The 12,292-nt window shown below is 39.0% G+C and overlaps 1 protein-coding gene across 1 annotated transcript in view; it reads left to right on the top strand.

Annotated features, from left to right (window-relative positions):
* LOC122551725 (low-density lipoprotein receptor-related protein 1-like) overlaps nucleotides 1-12,292 on the top strand; it is a 1,892,490-nt gene that overhangs the window by 10,176 nt on the left and 1,870,022 nt on the right. The window lies entirely within an intron of this gene.

Raw genomic sequence — 12,292 nt, 5'->3', positions numbered from 1 at the left:
GACTCCTCCACCACTCTATTTTTTAGTTTTTTTCTCACTCTACTAAACGGAACCTTGCAGCCTATTATGGCCAAAATCAAAGATATCTGTGGCAAAATTAGGAAGTCACTAGACCAAGTGAATCATATGACCTTGGAGGTTTTCTGTTGATCCAGTGTATACCCATCCCAATATGGACTTTGTTATGAGCTGGTGAATCAGATCCCCTCTAAACAATCACTTTAGTTGACCACAATTACTTATTTTTGGCATATGGCTATATGTTACTCCAATTCAAATGTCATGAGCTAATTCACCAAGAACAATAAGGACCCAATCATAAGGCTTTCTTGAGAGAAAAGAAGGTAAATTTTATGAATTCTTAAGAAAACAGAAAGGATCTAGAGAAATTGCTGCATGAACCATATGTAGTGAATTATCAGCAGAAGGTTTCAAATTTGATTTTTTTGTGCCTCATGTTTCATAAGGTAAAAGTAGACACGTGAAATTCTGTTCACATTCAGATAGTCTCCAGTTCTTCTGCCAATAGTTCAGCAAATGTATCCAGGGAGTACTAAGTCATGCAGATGACTAAGGCTCCCAATTTGGAACCTGCACTCATCTTTTGTTCTCAACCAGGGAAACAGAAAAAGCGCGCAATTTCCCTTCAATAGCACAAGCAAATGAAGGTGGAAAGTGCCCAGAGTTTTCATTCCTCAGATGTGGCCAGTGCTAGCAACATGTATATGCAGATGTTAGGTGAAAGCAAAAGCCGCTGTGATGTCCTAATTGCTCAAACAGCACTTACTTTCATGGTTTACACTTGAATAATGGCAAGTTGAGCCAACTACTCGATAGCGGCTTAAGCCCATGAAGATGTTTTCTAGTGAATGCATTTGGGTGAGAATAGAGAAAGGAATAAAATTTGTAAAAATAGAATGGTTATGTTAAATGTTGTGAAGACATGACTGCAAATATTTCATGAATCCAACACACAAAGAAAAGCCTCAAAAGCTGATGTTACTGAGTTTAGACATGAAAAGGAATGGAACAAAGCAACAGGAGTAGACCATTCAGCTCCTTAAGCCTTGTCTGCCATTTGATGGGATCATGGCTATCTGTGGCCTAATTCCATATACCTGCTTTTGGCATATGTCCCTTAACATCTTTGCATAAGGAAAAAAAAAAGATATATCTCAGATTTAAAATTAACAACTGACCCAACATCCACTGCTGTTTGTGGAAGAGGGTTTTTTATCACCCTTTGTGTACAGACATGCTTCCAAACATCTCTCCTGAATGGTCTGTCCTAATTCTCAGACTATGCCCATTTGGTCTAAAATCGCCAAAGAGTGGAAATAGTCATTTCCTGTTAATATCTTGAAGACTTTGATCAGGTAACCCCTTAACCTTCTAAATTCGGGTATCATTTCTGCTCAGGATGTGACAATCATCAAAACAGTGGTGAAACATTAAGAATCTCACAAACGCTGATAGATTCATGTTGGATTAAAATGAAAAGCAATAAGCCTAATTCCATGTTATAAGAATTCGTAAATGTTTAATTTTATTTATGTGAGACCATTAAAATTCCAGCAAGGAAATAATCATTTGGGCTTTTTTTTTTGTTTATATGACAGTGAAGTGAAAAATCAGCTAATGTCAAAGATGAGAGAGAGTAGCAGTGAATCAAGTGAAAATATTGTGTGTGATTAATCAACACTTCAAAAGATTTGCTAATTCACTATCCACCAATCATTTTTTTCCAATATATTTTCCCTTCATTGACAATATTTGCATGAATGGTTTATCAACACATGATTGTTGACATTGTCTATATAGGATTAAGAATAATTAGAACATAGAACATAAATATAGAAAAGTACAGCACAGAATAAGCCCTTCAGCTTACAATGTTGTGCTTAGGATTAATCCTAATGTAAAATAAAATAATATTACCTACGCACCCCCCAATTCACAGCTGTCCATGTGCACATCCAGCAGGCACTTAAGTGTCCCTAATAACTCTGCTAGTGACACTTAACACATTTTACCACATGCCCAGCCTTCACCAAACAAGTATCATAACATTTTCTTCCTCATTAGGTTGCTGGACCTTTGTTACTGACTTCTTCATGTTACATTCTATGCCTTGTTATGGGACATTCATTATGATGCACACCTTATTATAGCAAGCAAATTATTTAGGCCCCCAGTGAATGTGTTCTAATTAGCATACTTTGTATTGTTGACACCAGAGTATAAAATGATGTTTTTCATGATCCATGGCACTGTGATAGCATGATTAATTTGAAGCCAGATGATGTGTTCATATTATATCTATCCAGAGATGTGTCATAACATTTCTGAACAGGTTGATTAAAAGTAATTCTAAAATTCTGATATGTGCACATTGCTAAAATGCTGAGGTTCATTGCCACAAAATATGTTTTATGTGAAAGCACTGCACCATTCATCCAAAAGATTTATAGTATTAACATAAAAATTGAAAATCACCTTTTCCAATACATTATTGGACTGCAGAACTGTAAGTACCAGTTTCACCATGCTAAAACAACTTGATCAGCACAGATGTTGTGCAACTCTTGTCATATTAGTTGTTCAACCTGTTTGAATTAACAATGGTTTTGTGAAGTTGCTATGCTTTGAATAAGCAACAAAATTGGTTGCAGATATTTGCTTTGGGGGTGAGGCCCAGGTTTGGCCTTCTCAGCCTGCTGCCAATTAAGCCCTTAAGTGGTTAATTAATGATGACTTAAGGGTCTATTCCCATCCAGGTTGCAAATATCTCAGCTCTAACAGAAAAAAGATGAGGGGCAGTCGATTCAACTCATTTTGGTAAAGGGGTACAGGTGGGAGGTTAGTTAGATCTTTCAATGCCTGACAAATATGTTAGAATTCTTTGAGGAGGTCATGAGATTCAGCGGATGTGATCCATTTGGATTACGAGAAGACCTTTGACAAGGTGTCGCACAAAAGGCTGCGAAATAAGACAAGAGTATTTGGGCCGAGATATTGACGTGGGTAGATGACTGGCTGACTAGCAGAAGGCAGAGAGTAGAGACAAAATATTTTTCAAGATGGCAGCCAATAACTAGTGGAGGTCCGCAGGGGTCAGTTTTAAGAGCTTAACTAATCATGTTATATGTTAACAACTGAACAGAAGAGCCTAGGGCATTGTTACTAAGCTTGCAGATGACACACAGGTGGAAAGACAGGTAGTGTTGAGGAAATGGGGAGGCTGCAAAAAGACTTGGACAGGTCAGGGGAGTAGGCAAAGAAAATGGCAGATGGAATATGATGTGGGAAATTGTAAGGTTATATACTTTGGTAGGAAGAATAGAGGTGAAGACAATTTTGTAAATGGTGAAAGGCTAGAGAAATCTGAAAGACAAATGGTCTTAGGAGTCCTGGTATTGGATTGTCTTAAGGTTAACATGCAGGTTTAATTCTCAGTCAGCAAGGCTAATGTAATGCTAGCATTCATTTCGAGAGGGTCTGAATATAAGATCCAACCATAATTGGAATATTGTGAGCAGTTTTGGGCCTGTATCTAAGGAAGAATGTACAGGCAATGGAGGGTGTCCAGAATTGTTTCACAAGAATGATCCCAGGGATGAAAGACATTGAGATTTGGACTCAATGGAGTTTAGAAGGATGGGGATATCACTGAAACTTACAGAATACTGGGAGGCTTGGATAGAGTGGATGTGGAGAAGATGTTTCATGAGTGGAGAGAGTTAGACATGTGGGCACAACCTCAAATTGAAGAGATAACCCTTTAGAATTGAGATAATGGGCACTTATTTCAGTCAGAGCATGATGAACCTGTGGAACTCATTGTTGCAGAACACTATGGAGGCCACATCATTGAATAGGTTCTTGATGAGAAAGAGGATCAAGAATTTGATTAGATTAGATTACTTACAGTGTGGAAACAGGCCCTTTGGCCCAACAAATCCACACCGACCCTCCGAAGACCAAACCACCCAGACCCATTCCTCTACACTCACACCTTCACCTAACACTACGGACAATTTAGCATGGCTAATTCACCTAACCTGTACATTTTTGGACTGTGGGAGAAACCGGAGCAAACCCACGCAGACACGGGGAGAATGTGCAAACTCCAAACAGATAGTTGCCTGAGGTTGGAATTGAACCCGGGTCTCTGGCACTGTGAGGAAGCAGTGCTAACCACTGTGCTACCGTACTGCCCAGTTACAGGGAGAAGGCAGGAGAATGGGACTGAGAAACATATCAATCATGATTGAATGGTACAGAAGACTCAATGGGCCAAATGGCATAATTCTGCTCCTATATCTTATGGTAGAATAGTCTTAGTACTAATTTGTGCCATAACATACAGCTGTAAATAGGAACGAGGGCTGCATATTGAGGGGCATACCTCCTCATTGCCCCTACTTCCCTTACCACCTTACTCTATAATCCCCAGCCCCACAAAGCTTGACACCATGGTCTATGTTGTCCTGAGTATCTTTCTGGCAGCAGTCATGGCCTTCATTTGGCCAAGTACCTGAGCTACCATCAGCTGACTGTCTGGCACCTCTCTCAGAACAGGACCCCTGCCCCCTAGGTATTTGATCTCAGAGGAAGACCCACCACTAAACTGCCTGATTGGAAGAAAATATGGCAGGCCTATCTCTGAAGACTCACCTTGGTATTCTTAGCACCTTTTGGGCAGGTGAACAAGGCATTCTGCAAAGCCAGAACATTCTGCTCTGTGATTCTGTAAAGTTTATAGACAATATTCAAGATCCATGATCATTAAAGGAGAAGTTATTAGATTAATTTATGATATTAACATGTTTTTACCAAAAGAAGAAAGATATTTATAGTGCCTTGTAATCATCAATTCAAAAATCTTAATTAAATTATTATATATTAGCCGATGTCTTGTGACATGGCTTGTGGTGAGCTCAATGATTTTTTTATTTTTATCATTACGTTCTGTTATTTTGTCCATCTGAGATTTTGATGTGCAATCAATGTTTGCGCTCTTGCCTATCGAAACACTAACAGCAAGGTGGAAAGAAATTAAATGCTTACTTTGGATGCACCAAGGAGAATCAAACTTGTCAGAACCCAATCAAAAACAGGTTGATTGGCTAAAATAAAAAGGACTAGGAGAAAGTGAGGACTGCAGATGCTGGAGATTAAAGTCGAGAGTGTGGTGCCGGAAAAGCACAGCAGATCAGGCAGCATCCGAGGAGCAGGAGAATCGATGTTTCGGGCAAAAGCCTTTCATCAGGAATTCCAGCTCCTTGGATGCTGCCTGACCTGCTGTGCTTTTCCAACACCACACTCTCAATTAAAATAAACTGGATCAAAACTACCTCAGCCCATCAATTCTCCATTGGGTAACTCATATATTCCAAAAGAGAAAGACAAAAAAGATGCATATTTTGGATCATGCTCAGCAGTGTGCTTCACTTCTCGTGAACTACACTTAAAACAAACTTCACTGTCTGAATCATCACACTGCTATTCTATATTTGATGAGCATTAATTTCCTCGGACTAAATATTGATAAATTCTAAGATGATGGGCAGATTTTTATCAATTCATAGAGGGTTTCTCTTTGTGAGTTCCAGTGAGTTGGATAACAGAATTTACTTTGCTCACCTTATTACTTATGTAACATGACCACAAGATGCCATGCTTGTGCTATCTTGCACTCTCTAGCAGCAGAAACACTCACCACTGCTGGTACCTCCTGAGATTTCTGCTGCCGGTGCCATATTCGAAGCATATTGGCACTCTGGGCCAACCACTGCCATCCATAAATAGCCATCCACAGTGGATACTGTGGCAGGGAAACAAAAGGAGCAGCTTCTAAGGGTACAGGATTCAAGTCACGCAGGCTACCTGTCCTGACATCAGACCATGTTAGAACCCTGTTTGAGGGAGTGCAGCTCTTTCCCTAACGTTCAGCACAGTTTCTGTCCTCCTCAGTATCTATGCTTCTCTATTGGCTCATATCATCTGCTGTAACTGAATTCATTGGTTAAAGTTCAAATGAACATGTGTGGGGAATATCAGAAACAGAACGGTCCTTCATAATCTGAGCATTCAGCATTTACAGATGACTGTTTACAATAGTCCTCCATATAATGGGCTATGGAGGACTCTGAGAATCGATGGGCTGAAGAAGGGCTCATGCCCGAAACATCGATTTTCCTGCTGCCTGACCTGCTGCGCTTTTCCAGCAACACATTTTCAGCTCTGATCTCCAGCATCTGCAGTCCTCACTTTCTCCTATGGTGGACTCCAACAAGGAAGCCAAGGAATAATTCTACACGGACACAGTAGACCTTATTCTGATAAATGTGGTACAAGCAATGACACACACATACAAAAGGAGACTGTAAATGTGACAGGATTGCTGAAATCTTAACACCCATCCCAACATCATCCATGAAAAGACAGAATTGTGAATAAGATACTGTTAACAAACGCTTACAGCTCAAGGTGAGAGGTTTTCAGCATGGTGGTCTTGTTCAGCCCATGAGATTTTGGATTATCTTCATTAAAAACACCCACCATAAACTCTGTTTCCCATTTATTCATCTCCCTGGCATTTCGTCTGAGGTTAGACCAGGTCTGTTCTCAAACTTAGTAGTTAATAAACTCACAACCAAAAATCTATGCCATCACTAAAACCATTTAGGCCTCTGTAATATCATTCAATTCTATCCTACTTCAGCAAATTTACTCTGAAATATTCAGAATTGATAAAGCATGGTGCTAGAAGAGGCACATCAGGTCAAGCAGCATCTCAGAAGCAGGAGGGTCGATGTTTAGGGCAGGACCCTTCTTTAGGACTGGGAAGGGGGAAGGGGTTTGAGAGATAAATGAAGGGTGGGTGGGTCGGGCTAGCGGAAAGGTAGGCGATAAGTGGGCAATGGTAGGAGGTCAGTGGGAATGTTGGAGCGGATAGGTGAGAAGGAAGATGGACAGATAAAATAGGTCAAGAGGCGGATGTGAGTCGGAGGGTTGGATCTGGGAAGGAGGGCAGGGGCGCAGATTTGAAAACTGGTGAGTTCAATGTTCATGCAGTGTGGTTGTAGGCTCCGGAAGTGGAAGATGAGATATTCCTCCTCCAGTTTGCAGGTGGCCTTGTGTAGGAAGTAGAGGATGGCCCAGAATGGCTATGTTCTTTGGGGCGTGGAAAGGGGAGCTGAAGTGGATGGCCACAGGATAGTGAGGTTGGTGAGTGCGTATGGATGAGAGATGTTCACTGAGCGAGTTTGCGCTTGATCTCTCTGATGTAGAGGAGATCGCCCTGAAATATTCATCCAAGTATTTGTTATCTCTGAATCTGACTTTTCAAACACTCTCCTCTTTTTCAGCTCCTTATTCTTGAGGTCAAATCTCAGCTCGCTCAAGCTCTCTTGCGCAAGATTCTGTGCTTGTTTCATTAGATCGGCTCCTGGTCAAACACAGCCCTAATTTTAAAATTGTCTTCTTTATTTTTAGGTTTCTCTGATTGTGGTCCACTCCCTTTCTCAGTAATTTCTTCAAATATCGCAACTCTGCAATTGTTCAATTTTGGTCTTTGGAATAATTGCGATTTCAACTGTTCCACCCAGCGGCTGTGAAGCACTCACACACCTCACACCCTTCCTTAACTTCTCTACCTGCTTCTGCTCTTTTAAAATGCTCCTTTAAACTTAATTCTTTGGACCAGCTTCTTGATCTTATTCTTCTGTTAAATAATCCTCTTGTAAAGTGTCTTGGAACATTTAACTGCCTTCTAGGCACGATGGAAATAAAAGTGTTATGGCTGATATCAAAAAAATAATAAATTGTTGTTTTGTTGATTGATCCTTGGACAAGGCAAAGACAAGTAATTCTTCTGTCTTGTTTTACTAAACCTTAATAAATGTAGTTCATGTAGTATTTCTTTTATATCCAAATCCACAATAGCATTGTGTCAACTCAAACTGTGAAACTGTTTTGCTGTTTGCAAATCTCTTTAGCCTAATGATCTCCTGTATCTTTGCTCAATGGTGCAGAAAGATTTCTTGCACTTTGGGGTAGGTTTTGACTTAAGATGGATTTTTTTTTGTTTAGTTTGTTTTGGTGCTTAATATCATGGAATTCATAACCATTATGATGATATACACCAAACTCAGTGTATTTGAAAACTGTGGTAGGGTAGCATAAGCAACATATATTAGACTCTTGAAGATAACTTCATGAGAACAAATGACAAATATACATCATGTCACATGCAAACTGTTTTAGCATATCTCACCATCATAAGATTATAAAACAGGGTATTCAATTACAAACAATGAAAGACATATGGCAAGATGACCTGGGATGTAATGACTCCACCAAGCTTCTTTCCATTCTTTACTGCAAGCTGTTGCTATTTCTTCACTTGTAATTTAAAAAGTCTTATAATAATTAATTTGTATACTAACAAACAAACTAAACAAGCTAATTTATAACCATTTTGGCCAAATTAATCAGCCTTCTGGTCCTTGCCTTTCAATGTGTTCTTGCTACAGTTTATCTGCAATTTGCTTCATTGATTCATGAATGCTTTGATGAATTAGTTCACGTCCTTGCATTTTGACCTGTCTGGATTAATGCCCAGGAAGGTCTTTTTCCAGATTTATGCAGAGTAAACCAATGGAAATAAAAAATACAACATAAAACTAGCTTTTACTAAGAGTATATTACATTGCTTAAGTTGATTAACATATACTGTTTTGGCACAGGAACTATGTTTTAGGAAGTGAAGTATTTGATCAACCTTAAAAAATGTCTTATTTAATGGGCTGCATGCTGGAAACTCTACTGGCACCTTGTATAAGCAATCAATCAAATAGAGTAAAAATAGAATAAACTTCCATGGTCAACAATTCCAAGCAAAATATTTTTTGCCAGTTCAAACGCCTTTGGATATGTTTTCACAGATGGCAAATACTTCTTGGCGGAAGACAACCAGTTCTTGGCAGTTGTATGATTTTGATAGTGACAACATGGTTTGTTCACACTCACCACAGCAATTCTTCCTCCTTACCAATTCTCAAGTTGCAGAACTCACTTCAATGCTACTTGAACATTGTATCTGTGCTTTTTTATGCTCTCTGGCAAGCAGCCACGATTCTTTCAGAACTCAATCCCAATGTTTTCATTCTCTCCTGTCTGTTTTCTCAGAGCAAAGTTGCGCAATTACTATCAAAGCAAGGCCACTTTTGCATTGAGGCTTTGTATACTCAGTGGGAAGGTTCTGGGGAGTGTTGCTGAACAAAGAGATCTTGGAGTGCAGATACATAGTTCCTTGAAAATGGAGTTGCAGGTAGATAAGATAGTGAAGAAGGTAGTTGGTATGCTTGATTATTGGTCGGTGCATTGAATATATGAGTTGGGAGGTCATGTTGCAGCTAATAGGACATTGGTTCGGCCATTTTTGGAATACTGCGTTCAATTCTGGTCTCCCTGCTATAGGAAATTTGTTTTTGGACTTGAAAGAGTTTAGAAACGATTTCAAGGATGTTTCCAGAGTTGGAGGTTTAAGCTATAGGAGATAGGCTAAATAGACTAGGGCTATTTTCCCTGGAGTATCGGAGGCTGAGGGGTGACCTTACAGAGGTTTATAAAATCATGAGGGGCATGGATAGGATAAACAGGCAAGGTCTTTCCTCTGGGGTGGGGAGTCCAGAAGTCGACGGCATAGGTTTAAGGTGAGAGTGGAAAGAGTTAAAAGGAACCTAAGGGTCAACTTTTCCACGCAGAGGGTGGTGCGTGGATGGAATGAGCTGCCAGAGGAAGTGGTGGAGACTGGTACAATTACCAAATTTAAAAGGCATATAGATGTGTAAATGAATAGAAAGAGTTTAGAAGGATAGGGGCTAAACGCTGGCAAATGGGACTAGATTAATTTCGGATATCTGGACGAGTCGAACTGAAGGATCTGTTTCTGTGTTGTACATTGCTACCATTCTCAACAACTTAAATTTACACAGGATTCATATAATTCATTGTATTGGTAATCCTTAACCAAGGCAATAGACAAGTTTTGATTTGTAAATAGGCAAATTGCCTCCTAAAGTCAGAGAATACTGTAAAGTAAAAGGAGGCCATCAGACTCATTGTTCCTCTATTGGTTCTTCTGTTGACCTATCCAATTATTCCCAGCCTCCTGGTCTTTCCCATTGTCTAATGCATATTCCATTTAAATAATTTCTAATTTCCTTTTGAATAATACAGTTAAATTTACTTTCTTCAACCTTTTACACAAGTGTACTCCAGATCTCAGCAACTTTCTGTCTTAAAAATAATGCTCCCTCATGTCCATTCTTGTCCTATTGGCTCTCTGCTTACCAAGTATTTTAGTATACCAAGTATATTTCTTTCTTATTTAGTTAATGCAAAAAAATTTCCCCTTATCATTCTATAATGTCAGGAAAGTAATACCAAATTCTCCACAATCTTGATATTAGTGAAGTACATCATTCATGGAACCATTCCAGCAAATTCCTTCTGCACCCTCCCTGAAGTCTTGACAGACATCCCAAACAGTGGCTTCCAGAACTAAACACAATATGCCAGCAGAAGTATAACCAATGTTGTATAAATATTTAGCTTAATTCAGTAGTTTTGGACTCTCTGCCACCTTTTTGAACAACAAATATCCCCTTTATAACAATTATATTCCATGGTCTTTGATGTTTTGTTCAGCTGATTCCCCCAGGTGTCTCTGCTCCTGCACCGCTTACCATGTATCTCATACTTCCTCTCCTTCTTCCGAGCAAAGTGTGTCGCATTATACTTCTCTGAAGTAACTCAGAGCATTCTGCGCACACCATCAGTTTGAAAAGAAGACTGCTTGTATCTCTGTGCTCAACCCAATATGGTTGTAAAAGTTTGGCAAATAAATACAACTGTATTTTAGAATTAAATATCATTTCTGAACAATTGAGATGAACAATGTGTTAGGAAAGTAGAAACCTTTGTTTTACTCAGACTGCTCCTTATAAAGAAATTAACTGCAGGTGTCCAGAATTGTTTGAGTAGCATTTGGCACTGCTCCAAGTGACAGCATAAATGACAAGTGTGTGCAACTTTAACTTATTCCACCAGAGACCAGTAGTGGATCCTGACTGTAAAGTTTTTAAAGGTGAAAATAATTAATAATTGATTCCAGGACAGGTTCAAGGAAAATATAACTTCTTATTTGACACTTGACAAGTATGTATTAGGTTCCTCCCACTCAGTACAACCTTAAACTCAGTTGAGTAGCTTTAGACTGCGAAGAGGATTGTCGTTTAGAATTCTGCCCTTACGTGTTATCTAACACCTCATTCCACCAGAAATATCTGTAGATCAATGTTGGGTGAAAAAGAATTAACTTTTATTAGGATGTTCCTTTTGCCAAATGCCAGCTTCCATCCGCAGTGAGGTTTCTTACATGCAAGATGACCATTTGGGAAAGATACAGAGGATAAACATAGAGCAGTACCTGAATGAGGAGGGTTCAACTTCAGGAGATGATGGGAGAAACGTTGAAAGCAAAAATAATGTGCATTGTCATTTAATAAATAAAATTCCTATCACTTTAAAGCAAAAAGGGCACGGAAAATTGATAATAAACATTAAGATTCTGTAAAAATAATAAAATGATTGACAGGCTTGAAAATTATTTCTTCAGTTTTACTTTGACTAGTGTTAATGGAAAATATTACAGGGGCTTTAAGCTGATTCATAAAATCTAACAAATTCAGAATTCTTCAATAGCTTTACAAAATAATCAGACAGTGGCTTTATAGCATATTTGATACAAGATCCAAGTGTGCCTGTATTGAAATGCAAAATACATTTTAGGAAGGATGATAAAGGCTTGGAGAAACTACAAAGTAGGATTGGCAGGATAAAATTAGGGATGAGGGACTTCATTAATGTGATGGGTTTGCAGAAGCTAGTGTAGTTCTCTTCAGAACAGTGAAGATTAAGGAAGACCTTACAGAACATTTAAAGTTATGAAGGTTTTAGTAGAACCAACCGGAAGCAACAGTTTCTTCTGGCAAATGAGTCTACATCCAAGTCTCACAGATGTAAAACAACTGGCAAATGACTTGGACAGGAAATTTGGAGATATTGTTTATCACTAGAGGACTTCTAAGAAATGTATGACTATCTGTGGAGGTGCATATTCTAAGCTATCCATGGAGAAATCTTATGAAAATCTGAATGTTCCTTTTCCTCCATTTGATTTCTGGATAGGGATTTTGATTGGAGGAAGAGGGGAAGGGTC

This window comes from Chiloscyllium plagiosum, chromosome 7 (genome assembly GCF_004010195.1).
Source record: "Chiloscyllium plagiosum isolate BGI_BamShark_2017 chromosome 7, ASM401019v2, whole genome shotgun sequence".
NCBI lineage: Eukaryota > Metazoa > Chordata > Chondrichthyes > Orectolobiformes > Hemiscylliidae > Chiloscyllium > Chiloscyllium plagiosum.
This window is presented reverse-complemented; position numbering and strand designations above follow the sequence as displayed.